Source organism: Pteronotus mesoamericanus, unplaced genomic scaffold (assembly GCF_021234165.1).
Source record: "Pteronotus mesoamericanus isolate MK-2021 breed Mesoamerican mustached bat unplaced genomic scaffold, CSHL_Meso_final contig_100, whole genome shotgun sequence".
Lineage (NCBI taxonomy): Eukaryota > Metazoa > Chordata > Mammalia > Chiroptera > Mormoopidae > Pteronotus > Pteronotus mesoamericanus.
In genome coordinates, this window is record NW_026554999.1 from 1,939,548 (window position 1) to 1,954,839 (window position 15,292).

General features: G+C 38.9%; 1 pseudogene; it reads right to left on the reverse strand.

The window, feature by feature from the left end:
• Positions 1-4,478: 4,478 nt before the first annotated feature.
• Positions 4,479-5,623, reverse strand: LOC129076388 (heterogeneous nuclear ribonucleoprotein H-like; annotated as a pseudogene).
• Positions 5,624-15,292: the final 9,669 nt, after the last annotated feature.

The window sequence follows — 15,292 nt, forward strand, 5'->3', positions numbered from 1 at the left end:
AATCAAAACAGCCTGATACTGGCATAAAATCAGACACATGGATCAATGGAACAGAATAGAGAGCCCAGAAATAAACCCACACCTTTATAGTCAATTAATATCTTCAGAGGAAGCAAGCACATACAATGGGCTAAAGATAGCTCATTCAATAAGTGGCATTGGGAAAATTGGACAGATACATGCAGAAAAAAATGAAACTAAACCATCTTCTTATGCCACACACACAAATAAATTCAGAATGGATTAATGACTGACCATAAAAATTCTAGCAGTAAAATCTGGAACATTGCTCATAGCAATATTTTTTCTGATACATCTTCGCAGGCAAGAAAAACAAACACACAAAAAATTGAATAAATGGGACTGCATCAAACTAAAAAGCTTTTGCACAGCAAAGGAAAACAGCAACAAAATTATAAGACAACCTACTGAATAGAACATATTCACTGATATATCTGATGAGGTATTAATATCTAAAATTTATAAAGAAATTATAAAACTCAACACCCCCCCCAAAAAAAACCTAATCCATTTAAAAAATGGATAAAGGGCCTGAATAGTCACTTCTCCAAAGACGACATATACATGGTCAATAGGCATATGAAAGGTACTCATCATCATCAATCATCAGAGAAATGCAAATCAAAACCACAATGAGATATCACTTCACACCTGTCGGAATGACTATCACCAATAAATCAACAGATAACAAGTGCTGGTGAGGATGAGGAGAAACAGAAACTCCTTTTGCACTGCTGTTGGAAATGCAGACTGGTGCAGCCACTGTGGAAAACTGTATGGAGATATCTCAAAAAATTAAAAATGGAACAGTTGTCTTACAACCTAGCGATTCCACTTCTGGGAGTTTATCTACAAAACCAGAAACACTGATTCAAAAGACTATAAGCACCACTATGTTCACTGCAGTGTTATTTATAGTCACCAAGATTTGGAAGCAGCTCAAGTGTCCATCAGTAGATAAGTGGATAAAACAAGTATGGGATATTTACATAATGGAATACTACTCGACCATAAAAAAAAGAGAAAATTTTACCCTTTGGGACAGCATGGATGGGCCTGGAGAACATTACGCGAAGTGAAATAAGCCAGTCAGAGAAAGACAAATACCATATGATTTCATCCATATGTGGAATCTAATGAACAAACTGAACTAACAAGCAAAATAGAGACAGACTCAGAGAGAGCAGGCTGACAGCCCTGTGTGAGGTATGGGTCAGGGAGGTGAGGGGATGGAGGGATCAAGCAAAAAGCAAAAGGACTCATGAACAAGGACAAGTGTGGTGATTGCTGGGGGAGGGGTTTCGGGGGAGATGGAAGATGGTATGACAGGGATAAATGGTAATGAAAAAATACAATTAAGAAAGATAAAAATAAATTGATTTTAGTTTCTTTATATGATGAAATCCTGTGAAATCATTAAAGTCATGTTTTCTGAAGGATATATAATGAGATAATATTCACCATATACGTGAAATAGAAAGAGAAGTATGCAAAATCGTATGTACAATGTTTTGAGAATCTATAGTCCTAAAGAAAAGATTGTGCTCTGCAGTAGTTAAAAAAATGAAATGGAAATAAATGTACTAACATTTAGGAAGGATTCTTAAAATCTGACAGCACATCATGGAAGCATGTTTCAAAGCAACATATAGTACAATCCTACTTGGTATGGATTTTGGATTGGGAAGGCTAAAGGGACTTTAATCTCATCTGTATCATTTGATTTCTAAAATGAGAATATATTTGTATATTGTGCATTTTAAAATCATATTTTTAAAATTTAATATGGAGGTGGAAAGTATAGCATAGGGAATATAGTCAATAATGTCAAATAACTATGTATGGGACCTGGTGGGAAATATCGGGGGACCACTCTGTAAAACACATGATTGCCTAAGCACTATGCAGTACATCTGAAACTAATACAGACAAATATTGATTGTAAACTAATTGAAAAATAAAATAAAAATGAATAATTAAGTGGGAGGGGGAGAAAAATACCAGAAGAAAGTATTTCTTAAATGTTAATAAGAAAATATTCCTCAAATGTTAATCTCTGACTGTGGTTAATCGGTGAAAGTGAAGCCCTTGTAGGGTAAGTCACTTGACAATGGATTCCAATTTTAATCCTGGTTCTCTGTGACTCCGAGGTTCATGTTCCTTCCGTTCCATATGATCTTTCTGGTCATGTGTCCTTAGGTGCTCTGTGGTCAGGTTACTGTTGGGGGGAAGTGGGGAAGAACGGGCCCTGGGATGTGTGTGGTTGTCTTTATTCATGAACTTTAAGTCTCCAAGTTTAGCAGTGAGAATTGGGTAGGAGGCCAGTAAGTCAGAAGCAGGGAAGGAGATAGAAACAGCACTGCCAGCTGATCAAAAAATAAATAAATAAATAAATAAAAATCTGCAGCTTCTTTGCAGCTCTGGTTCAAGCACAGATTCCAGGACGCACCCTCAGAGACTGCGACCCAGCAGGTCCGAGCGTGGCCCAGGAATTCTGCATTTCTGCAAGTGTTCCACGTGGTTCTTAGAACATTTCTTGAGAAATCCTGCTCTAGAGTTCTTACGAACCCAGGAAACAAATGCATGAAGTGCCACTCTCTCCCTTCTTGACTTACAAGACAATGCTCTGAGTTCTTTTTTCTTTCAGGATGGTCTTTATATCCACATAAAGCTGATTCCACTGAATTAAAGTGTGTGGTGGAGGCCCCGGGGGCGGGGGCGGGGGCGGTAGGAGAGGGTAGGTAGAACGGTGCAGTGTGACTAAGGCGAGGTGAGTGTGTAGGGGCCGTTGCGGCTCAGGGGACAGGAAAGACAGCAGCCACATGAACGCAATGAAGTTTAAAAATTAAAAATGTTCTCTCTAGGTAATGCCACAAACAAATACATGACAAAACGGAGTGTGACCTGGTAAATAAGTCATTGTCAGAGGATTATAGTGAAAATAATTATAGTATCTAAGAGGTGAGCATTTAGGCCCTCATCATTAACTTAGCCAAGAGAAAATGCTATTAGTTCACTAGGGCCAAGAAGAGCCAAAATAATCAGATTTCCTCCTGAAAGCCTCCAGATTGTGGATGAGCCTGGAAAGCAAAACAAAGGTCCTGTGTCGCCACCTAGAGTCCAAAGCCTAGAAGTATTGGCTGAGGAAATTCAGATCTGGCTCTTTGGAAAACCAATCTCTCTGTCCAAGTTTAATCACAGCACTTAAAAACCCACCAGCTTCAGCATAAAAATGTCAATTTTTTTATTTTTTCCATAGGACACAAATATGTGTTTTAACGCAGGCCTCCATGATGACCAAATCATTTCAGGGTGGAAGAAAACATTTCTAGAACCGCGATTAAATATGAGATCGAGAATGTCCATGTATGTGTGTGACTGAGGGGGGCGGGGCAGTCCTAACTGCACTGTCTAACTAGATGACTTTAGAGAAATCATTCAACCTCTCAGGTCGAGTTCCTCCTATGTAAAATGAGAGAACTGAACTAACTTGACAACACTACAAAGCTTCTAAGCCCTAAAGTTCTGTATTTGTAACAGTCTGGAATCTATTTTAACACAGACATTGGTTTAGAAAAAGTTGGCATCATATACAAAAAAAGTTGGTAGCCTTCATTTTTTTTTAAATGTGACCTTCTTCCTCAAGGAGCCATGCATGTCTTTGCTGCCCTCTAGAGCTCTCCCTGAAATCTGCATGAATTTAATGCAAAAATCCCCCACATAAGGGGCTGGCTAGCCTGAGATTTTGAGCCTGGCAAACCTCAGCAGTCCCAGACACATTTGTTTGTTTGCTTTTAAAAGGAAGATTTATTTGACAAGTTTTACTTAGTGCAACACACCTAAAAGGAAATCACAACATAATGAAAGATTCAAATCAAGGCCTTGGAATTTCATACAAACACCAAGACCAAAATCCTAAAGTATTGATACTGGGAGTCTCAAACTTTCCTCATATATTAAAAAAAAAAAAAAAAAAAAAAAAAAAAGCAAACCCTTAAATGTCTGTGCCTTAGAAGTTATTAAATTAAACTAGAATTAACAAACATGCCAAATGTTTCACTTTTAATTGTAGACACAGCTGCTATACTGAATTTTACAAAAAAAAAAGCATGCCTTTCAACATACATACAGTGTTCAGCATAATGTGGTATAAGAGCAATATTTAACATAATTCAGCTACTTTAACCTAAATACACTTACTGCTTAAGTACATCCTACAATAGAACTAACTAGAGAAAAGCCAAAAAGTTGTTTAACAGTTACAGCCTACTCAATTTTACTTGTTACATCCTAGATGAAAATTTGTGGTAAAAAATACTGAAACTTAAGTCTTTAAAACAATCCTGATTTCCACTTAGAGGAAGCATAAATAACAAGGTGGTATTGCCTAACTGTTAAACTTAAGTTTTGCTTTTTTCTTTAAAATAATGTAGACCAAAGCCAGTAATAAGGATTAATTACATTCCTCATCCACCACTCATCCTGGACAAGTTAGATATCCTTCCCATTCTGTTCGCTCCCATGGATACATGACTTCGACTGCTGTAGTAGCTGCTGTGCACTGTTCCTTGGTTGCCCATGCAACGTGTGATTGAAAAAACACTGGAGTTTTCCTGTAAAATTTGAAAACTTTAAAACTGCTCTGGCCACCTCAGCCGCCTCTGGTACCACCGCTCAGCTGCTGGCTGGGTGGGCCAGCATAATTGGACGGGTTTGACAAGCCCATGCCTCCGATCACTTGGCTGCCATCATAAGCACATAAAAAGCATAATATGTGCTGCATATTTGCTTTGTCTTTCGACATACCTGCCGCGGCATCTTTATGAGTTGCAAACTGGACATCTGCTCCCCTGGCTGCTCTGTCATCAGGACCAGTTTCCATATGTACCCTCGCGGGGTTGAGCAATGAAAATAAATTATAAACGTCACTCTCAGTAGCTCTTTAAGGTCATCGCCGTAGGTGTACAGTGTCTCATTGTATGCCACTGTCCCCATATCTGTGGTCAGACGTTCCTGAAAAACAGGAATAGAGGTCGCTTCCAGACCTATCTGACCCAAAACCATAGCCATCATCGCCGCCCTTACGATCCTCACAGCCCCCATGACTTCCACCATGATCTCCACGCCTCATCCTTTCAAAGCCAGCTCCCCCGCCAGCGCCGGCGTGCCCTCCGCCAGCCTCAGGTCTGTCAGAGGGATCCGGCTGCTGCATGGCCGGCTGCTTCTGGGGTGCATCAGAGTGCGTTCTAACTTCAGCCGGATTGCTCTTAAAGATTTCGATATACCTGTGCCCTATTCTTTCCTTGTTTTTTTAGAGCCTTTTTCAGCTATTTCCTGTGAAGCAAAACTTCACGAAGGCCTTGTCCTACGACTCCTCTGGAAGTCCACCGGCAGTGTTATCCTATCCGGCATGATTTCACCTGAGGAAGAACTGAACCACTTCTTCCTTGCTACATCCAGAAGGGAGTCCTCGAAGTCATAAAAAGCCATCACTGGCTGTGTCAGGACTATTCGGCCTAGTTTGCTTCAATATGCAATCCATTTCAACGTTGCTTGTCTTGAATACTTAAAAATATTTGTGTCCCATAGTTTCTGTCTTTTTTCAGGGCCAGTTTGATTTCATCTCCTGATTCGAGTTCAACAAAAGCCTTGCCACTCGGCCTGCGTTCTCTAGCATAGATGAAACAAATGCCTTGAGCCTCAGTCTGAATTTTTCTTGATTTTTCTTGAGCCGCAGTCAGAAACAAACAAAAATGCTGCACTGTCCGCGGAGCTAGACAAGGGCAAGCCCGGACCTTCCCCATGAACCCCTCTCTGCCTCTGGTCAAAACAGACTGATCACACAAGTTCAGCGTGCCTCAGCAAAATCCCAGGCCCATTTTTTCCTGCAACGTATTGTTCATTTTTCCCATTCTTGTTTCATACACGTCTTCTGGTACAATTCTGTCCAATTTAACCATTTATTCCAGAGTTCTCTCCCGATTCTTCTTGTTTATGGCATCTGGTTATTAGAAGTTAAGCACACACCATTTATTTGGAAAAAGGAGCCCATTTTTCTAAAGGATTCTCTGCTCCATGAACGTGTCTCCTCTGGGTTAGATGTACAGCATCACCAGGGAGGATTACCTGTTCTGATTTTTGGAGCCAATGCTTACAAAAAGAAATACCAAGCTTTTGCTTGTATCACTCCCAAGGAACGCATGCACCGAAACCTCCACTGCTCTGACAGCACAGGGCCTCTGCTACAAAACTGCCAAAGAAACACGGTCCGCTGAGTGCAAGTTCACCAGCTGAGTCAGCAGAGGAGCCGCATTTTGTCTTTTTCTGGAATTATAATGCAGTTCTAAATTTTCTCAGAAATATAGCCAATCTTTGGTCCATTCAATCTGCTAGTTCGTGGGCTGTACATGAGGGACAGCTTAGAGAAAAGTGGAAATGATGCCTTTCACTAGTTAGATCTTTCTTAATATCGACAAAGTCTCCATTTAAAGCAAGAGCATTCCAGTTCAGTTGAGATTTTTACCAACTGTAAACAGCAGAGACTCCTGCTGTTGACAAAACAGCAGTGACATATTTCAAAATTTATGCCTGAAGTTTAAGTGTTGATAATGACCTATTATAAACTCAAATATTCCATAAGACCAGTTCTGGGATAGTGTAGAGGTTATGCAATGGCCCTTTCAGGGTTACTGCTGAAGAGGAGACCCAACACCCCTCATTTCTTGATCTATGGCCTCTTCAAAGTCTAATTAACTCTAGGGTCCAGGCCCCTGCAGGGTGTGAACTCAGGCACAGAAGGGACTGCAAAGCTTTTTAGGCATTAGTGTATCAGGAAGTGGATGAGGCTTTGGAGAGAGATTTGCAGAGCTGCAAATGTTCCTCACTGTTCATAGTCATAAAAGGATCTTCCTGTGGTTAATCTTAAAGGATTATTAGTGTTTACTATAACTCTAAAGGGACTGACCATAAATTTGGCTTTTCAACTTCCCCACAAAGCAGCTATTGGGACAGCCTAGCAATAGCCATTTCCATTGTTTAGTTAAGGTGCAGCACTCTTAAATCCCCAGGGAACAGAATACTAAATAACTTAGGCCATTCCAAAGATCCTGCTCTCTGTTGCTGGCCATGTGCTCCACTTTTAAGCTCCCAGAATCCCTCTTCCGCACCCGCCCCCAGAGCACACCACCTTTGCCTTGGCATGGTCCGGAGGGCATCCTTCATTCTACCCACCTAGACCACAATGACTGGGTGGAGAAGTAATCAAACCACAGAGGCTCCATAATAGATTCTGTCCACTTCGAAGTGAAAGGTCAGATGAAAACCCCCTTTTTACTATATATCTTCATTGTACGTGGCCTAAAAACTTGTTCCAAGTGTCAGAAAACATAGGCTAGTAGCAGAATTGAGAAAGAAGGCAGAGGTATCTTCCTGCTGTTTGCTGATATTTCCAAGCCTTTCTTCTTCCACATGCTCAAGAGGATTGCCTCTTCCCATTTCCTCAAAGCAAGGGGCTCTGTGGCTTGTTTTGGCAAATGAAATATGAGAGAAAGTAAAGACTATCATTTCTGTGTAGAAACATTTAAGAGTCATATGAGATTCTCCATGCCCCCTGTCCCTTGCATGGAAGCACATGTTAGCGTCACAAGGCCACAAGACAAGAGCAAGCAGGAATGTTGAGCCCACACACACAGGATAGCTGTCAAGAGCCAGTTTGATCTGTAAAGAACTTTGTGTTAGAGGGAAGTAAAGCTTTGTGGTTTAAGCCACTGTTTTGTTTTTTGTTGGTTTTTTTTTTTTTTTTTTTTTGCAGTTGTGTTACTACAGCACATCTGGGCTCTCCTGACAAGAACTTGCCTTCATGCTGCTGTAAATTCAGTCTTTTTCACCTGAACATCTTTCTCCCTGATGAGGGAGACAATCAATCAGAGGTTCATATCACTCTCTGATCTCCATAAAGATTACAACGACAGCCTAAACATTGGCCCACCTCTACTTTGATCCTTCTTGTTCTAAAAATACTTTATTTACTCTGAAAATTAATTTCCCTTTTAGCTGTCTTGAGTACTTTCTGTCAGACTTCCCTCATGTGGGACGTTTACTTTCCTAGCCCTACCGTTACTTATCTGGGTCACCTTCTTAAGTTTTACCTAACATTATGTCTTCTCCCCACACATACACACTGTCCATCAATGGTGCATGCTGTTTTTAAGTCTGGACTCATTAGGGTTTCTTTATGAACTTCCCTTTATCCTTCCACACCAGAATCATGTAAAATTGTATTTTCGAGCATTCTCAGCATTCTTAAATGGCCTTCCCTTCTAGAGCTTCCTAGGGTGGAACTGTGCCTCTTTTGCTTTGTGCTTTAAAGCCAATTTCCCACAAGCCCAGGATCATGGTTTCCCAGCTGTGTTCTGGGGTACACTGGACACTACTGCAAACTCACAGGTTCACTGCAGAATATTTTAAACTTCTGAGGAAAACACAGGGATATCCAATATCTATCAGACATTGTATGAACTATTAGCTGAAGACTGTCTTATGTTTTGTGGCCATGACATCTTTTCAAAGTTGGTTTTTAAGTGATTTCTGTAGTAAAAGTAAGTGCTGTATGAAAATCAAAATAGAACAGAAACTGAGGGTGGTAGTGTCGTATCTGAATTCAGAGTTTGGAAAGTTATGCAGTGCCAAACAGGTACACACATTTAACAACCACCAGTTACTTAAATATAAAATTAAAAAATATCTTTTCTTTCAATTAATATTGCAATTAATATTTTTAAAAACAGCTATAAGTTGTTAGAGCATAAACACCTCCTAAGTTGTTTGGCCGTAACTATTCATGATATATGAAATCGTTGAGTATTTCTTTTGGCTTAGGGGCACCATGAAAAAATTACTGAGATAATGAGGTCATCGTGAACTGAGAAAATGTGAGAACTTCTGGTCTAAGAACACATCCAAGCATACTCAAAATCTTGTCCTAGTATATCCTCAAAAAGACATGGTTCACTCTCTTCAACAAACGGTGCTGGGAAAACTGGATATCCACATAAAAAAGAATAATGTTCAACTCTTACCTCACACCATATACAAAAAATTAACTCAAAGTGCATCAAAGATCTAAGTATAAGAGCTAACTAAAACTGTAAAACTCTAAGAAAATATAAGGGTAAATCTTTATGACCTTGGATTTAGCAATGGTTTGTTAGATATGACATGAAAAGCATGAACAGAAAAATAGTAATAGATAAATTGAACTTGGTCAAAATTTTGTGCGTCTATCAAGACAGTGAAGAGACAGCCCTCAGAATGAGAGAAAATAGTTGCAAACATATATATGATAAGGGCTTGGTATCAAAAATATGTAAAGAATTCCTATAACTCAAGAACAAAAAGACAACCTAATTTTAAAATGGGGGAGGATTAAAATAGACATTTCCCAAAAAATATACAAATAGGTAGGTAACAAGCAATGAAAAGATGCTTGTATCATTAGCCATTAGGAAAACTCATGTCAAAACCCAATGAAACACTGCATCATAGGTTGGCCATAATAAAAAAACATAGAAAATAATAAGTGTTGGAGAAGATATGGAGGAATTGGAACACTTTTTCATTGCTCAGAGGAAAGAAAAATATAAAATGGTGCAGCCACTGTGGAAAACAGTTTAGAAGTTCCTCAACAAATTAAATGTAGAATTATCAAGTCATAGAGCAATTCCACCCCTAGGTATATACCAAAAACAACGTAAAACAGGTAATAAAACAAGTACTTGTACACAAATATTTATAGCAGTACTATTCACAATAGTCAAAAGTTGGAAACAACCCAAAAGTCCATCAGCTGATGAATGGATAAACAAATGTGGTATATCCATGCAATAGAATATTATTCAGACATAAACAGGAATGAAATGATGATACATGAATAGGTGTAGATGAATCTTGAAAACTTCATGATATGTGAAATAAGCCAGGTGCTAAAGGACACGTATTTTATGCTTCCATTTAAGGAACTATCCAGAATAGGTATATCCATAAGAACAAAAAGCAGACTAGTGGTTGTCAGAGGCTGAAAAAGAAAGAATAGGGAGTGACTGCATAATGGATACAGGGTTTATTTTTTAGGGTGATAAAAATCTCTTATAACTAGATTGAGGTGATAGTTGCACAATACCATGAATTAACTAACCTCTTACTGTATTGTACACTTTAAATGGCTATGGTTCATTTTATGTTATGTGAGTTTTATCTCAAATACACACACGCAAACACACACACACACTTTGACTCTGCTATCTAAATGTTACCAGAAAGCAAGACCAATGTCTTTAATCCAAACTAATTATCCTTGGCAGGTATGTTGTATCTATTCTGTGGCTTATAGCCAACCGTTCCCCCACTGGTTCAGTCATTTCACTACCTGTGAACTTCACTGATTTTCAACTAATTCATCCTGAAGTATTTGACCAGAAACTACACTGCTTAAAATTAGAAGTTGTATGTGTATTTTATTGAGATTTTTTTCAGTGCCCATGGTGGGTGATTGCTAACATCTGCTTTGAAAATTTTCTGGCTAAAATCATTATGGTCTTATGTGATAGCTTAGAACTTTGGAGCTCAATTACCTGTTCCTCAGAGCAGGCCCCAGGTCTGCTTCTTAGGAGTATTTCTTACCCTGTCCATAGTTTGTCTCTTATCCTCCTGCCATGTAGAGGTGGACTTTGGTTAGGCTCCTTTATTTTCAAAGGATGTTAACTTTACTCTTAGCTAGTGACTGTCTTTTTCTTTAATTAACAGTGTAAAATATTCAGCCTTCAGGTTATTGCCAGAAATTACAGTTTTGAACTCTGCTCTCCAACACTTACCGAAAGTTTCAAGAAGTATTTATAGGGGCAGTCTTGAAAAGACAGGCAGTTTTCTCTGGATATTTTTAAATTTTACCTTAGGATTCTACCAGACCATGTGAGTCTTGTGCTTTTTGTAGAAGTGTGGATCTGTGCTTTGGCTTGCTCTAAAGGGTTTTTACAAGAGACTCACTTTTGAATTTAGAGTGTTTGAGAAACTATCATTTCATGACTGAGGTTCCTCTGTATGAGGTGTCTCAGGTGAAGGAAAATATGTATTTCCCCTCATGACCTAGCTTATTGGTAGCCAGTGGAAAATATGAATCTTGAAGCTCAGCATATCTTCTTTTTTACATTGAATTATCAAATATTTCAAAGCCAAATTTGTGACTCAGCCCAGCAACTACCACAACCTTGGGATATGCATTTTCCTCATGGCCTCACGTGTCTGTAGCTAGTTAAAAGTATTAATCCTGAAGCTCTTTACATTGGATTATCAAAAAATGTCAGAGCCAAATTTGTGACTCTATATAATCACCTATAACAACTCTCAGATCTTTGGCTATACATTTGCTGCTATTAATATTATGATTTTTCTGCCAATTTCTTTGCTATAGGCTTCTTTAATTATTTATTTTTATTATTTTATTTTATTTTATTTGTACATATCTTATAATTTGCATTAAATCCTTCATAGAATAAATCTTTTTTATAAATAAAACAACCATCCTAATTCCAGTTCTACCTCTTCCTTGCCCAACCACATATTTAATTTGACTTTTTAGACTATTTATTATTGAGCTTAATTAAAAATTAATAATGAGGGTGATGAGGATGACAATGACAACAACAATAATTGGTTGAGAGTCTATGTGCTAGACTCCTGGCATAATATATGTCTCATTTAATTTTATGGCCACCTCTCAAGGCAGGTATTATTTCCCTATTTTACAAAAAGGACACCAAGGCACAGGAGATTTAAAGTATTTGCCCAAACATAACATTAGCAAATGACAGGCTGAGGACTGACTACTCCAGAGCCCCCATTCTTTTCTCTGTTCCAGTGCATCCACTCTGTGGGACGATGCTCTTTTACTTTTTTATAAGGATCATCATTCTGTGGGTTTGAGCTGATACAATGACACATACCAGTGAAACCCAATGGTTTATTTCTTCAGTAGGGATGGAACATGGGGTGGGTGGGATCTCTTAGTCATTTAATAGGTTATTGTCCTGCCCAGACAAGTGATTGAACAGAGCTCCACTATCATTCTCTCTCCCCTCTAAGAAAATGGAAGCTAGAGCTTGGACCAAGATGGAGATGGAAGCAAATACATCTAAAAAAGGAATGTTTTACTGGATTCCCAACACAGGACTAAAGAAAAGGGAATTGGTGATTGTGTCTTCATTAGCTTGTAGGACTAGCTAATTTGGCTAAATTTTAGTTGAGTAACACAGAAACCTGTAGTTTATTATTTTTTAAATTTAGGTTTATTGAGGAATAATTTATTTACAATAAAATTTACCTTTTTAAGTGTAGCATTAGATGAGTTTTGATAAATGTGTTCATTAATATAGCCATCATTCTGATCCAGATGCAGAATATTTCCATCATTTCAAAAAATCTTCCTTCTGCTCCTTTGCAGTCAATCTTTTCCTTCTGACCCCCTAATCCCTGGCAACTGCATAGTATTGCCTGTTCTAGAATATCATATAAATGGAATTGTACAGTATGCAGTATTTTGTGTCTGTCTTCTTTTACTTGGCAAAATGCATTTGGAATTCATGTATGTTGTTGCATGTATCAATAGCCCATTTCTTTTTATTTCTGAGTAGAATTCTATTGTGGATAGAAATCACATAACATGGAAGTATCAAAATTCTTTTACCCCTCAGTACTCGATGAACATTTAGCTTGTGACTTTTATGAATAAAGCTGTTATGAATATTTGCCTGCAGGTGCTTGTGGGAAAATATCCAGGAATGGGATTGTTGAATTGCATGATAAGTGGATGTTTTACTGTAAGAAACTAACTGGTTTGGAAAGTGGTTATACCGTTTTGTATTCATACCAGCAATGGATAAGATTTCTAGTTGCACTGTGTTTTTGTCTGCACTTGCTATTTTCAACTTTAAAATTTTAACCATTCTATTGAGTTTGTAAAACTATCTTATTGTAATTTTAATTTTCATTTCCTTAAATGCAAATGATATTAAGTGCCATTTGTATCTCTTCTTTCAGTGAAGTATGTGTTAGAATCTTTTTGCATTTTTTATTGGATAATTTGTGTTTTCATTATTGACTTGTTAGTGCTCTATATATTTGGGATACAAGCCCTTCATCAGATTTGCGTTTTGAAAATATTTTCTCCTAATTGTGGTTATCCTTTTTCCCCCCTTAATATTGTCTTTTACATGGGAGTTTTAAATTTTGACTAAATCCTTTATAGTTTTTGCTCTTAAATTTAGAGCTATGATCCATTTCAAGATATTTTGTATCTAGTATAAAGGAAAAGTTGAAATTCATTTTTTTAACATGTGGACATCTAATTATTTCAGTGGTTCAGTACTATTTATTAAAAAGTCTGTCTTTTCTCTCAATCAATGACTTTAGCTCCTTTGTCAAAAATCAGTTGACCATATATGCATGGATCTACCTATCATCTTCTTACATCAATGCCATACTATCATTACTTATATTAGACATCAATATTGTAATTTCTGTAACATTATAGTAAGTGTTAAAATCAGAAATAATGAATTCCACATCTTTGTTTCTCATTTTCAAAACTATTTTAGATGTTCTAGATCCTTTGTATTCCCATATGAATTTTAGAATCTGTTTTTCAATTTCAAAAAAAGCCTCCTGAATTTTAAAATTTATTTGTTGACTCTTGATCAATTTGGGGAAGAACTTATATCTTAAAAATATTGAGAATTCCAGGAGAATCAAGATGGCAGAGGAGTGAGTGGAAGTCACACTGACCTCCTCCCAGGACCAACCTGGAATTACAGCTAAATTGTAGAGAAATCACCTGGAACAAACAACTGACCAATAGCAAGAGAAGAGCCTTGTAACCTCGGAGACAGAAGAATTGGCTCTAGTGCAATCTAACTGGTAAGGAATGCAGTACAGACTCGAGAGGGCAGGCATGGCGCCCAAGGGCAGCAGCACCAGAAGGATATTGAAATGGCCAGTTGGATCTCCATGAGAAGAGCGGGATCTAAACCAAAAGCAGGGATCTCTAGCCCACAGCACCAGAACCCAAAAAGTACACAGAAAACAGCCAGCTGTGAAAAGTGGCAGGGTTGCTCTCTCCCAGAGACAGGCAGCTGGAGACGCAAAGAACTGTTTAAGGGGCCAACGGATAAGTTTTTATTTGCAACCACTTACCCTGGGCTCTGGCAAAGGCAGGGCAGAGTGGGCTAGAGATGCCTGAAGAGAGACTGGGGAAGGAGGCTTTGGGGAGAAAACTGAGAGAGTAGCCGGTGGCATCTCGGTGATGACTCATTTCCCAGTGGCAGCAGCCATCTTGCTCAGGCAGAGACCACCCCCCCTGAGCGGCACCAGTGTCAAAGGACCCAATAGCCCTGCCCCCAAGTGGGGTTCCACCCCACCCTGTGCTGTCTAAGCCACCTGCTGAGTACAGAGTGGAGCCACAGACCATAGATCCCTGGCTAAAGGGGGCACAGAGTGGTCTGGAGACACTTGAGGAGAGACTGGGGATGGAGGATTTGGGGAGAGAACGGAGAGAGTAGCTGGCAGGATCCCAGTGCAGACTCCTCCCCCATAGGGCAGCAGCGTGAGAGGACCCAATAACCCCACCCCCAGGAGAAACTCCATCCTGCCCTGAGCTGTCTAAGGCGGCCTGCTGAGTGCAGAGTGACTAGATTAACAGCTAAAGGAGACAGCCACAAACAGTAGATTCCTGGAAGACTCAAACAGACTGCCTAAGGTCAGACAGGGACAAGATCTGATATCATCAAAGGCATATTCAGAAAGAAAAAGCAGCAGTCTCCTACCATAGAAGTTCACACCACAAAGTCAGGAAATCAAGACACATCAATTTAAGAAGCAGAAGCAAAAAAGAAGACTCTCACAAATAATGGGAAGACAAAGAAACACTCCCAGTCAAAGGGAAAGGAGAAATCCCCAGAAAGAGAACTCAATGAAACAGAGGCAAGTAAACTATCAGATATTGAGTTCAAAACAAGAGTTCTAAGGAAGCGCAATGAGCTCAGTGAGCTCTGTGAGAACTACAAAAAACTTCAGGGAAACTATGAGGAACTTACTGCAAACTATATCAGCATGGAAAAGGACATAGAAACTATCAATAAGAGACAAGAGGAAATGAAGAACACAACTTCTGAATTGAAGAACAGAGTAGAAGGAATCAAAAGCAGGCTAGATGAAGGTGAGCACT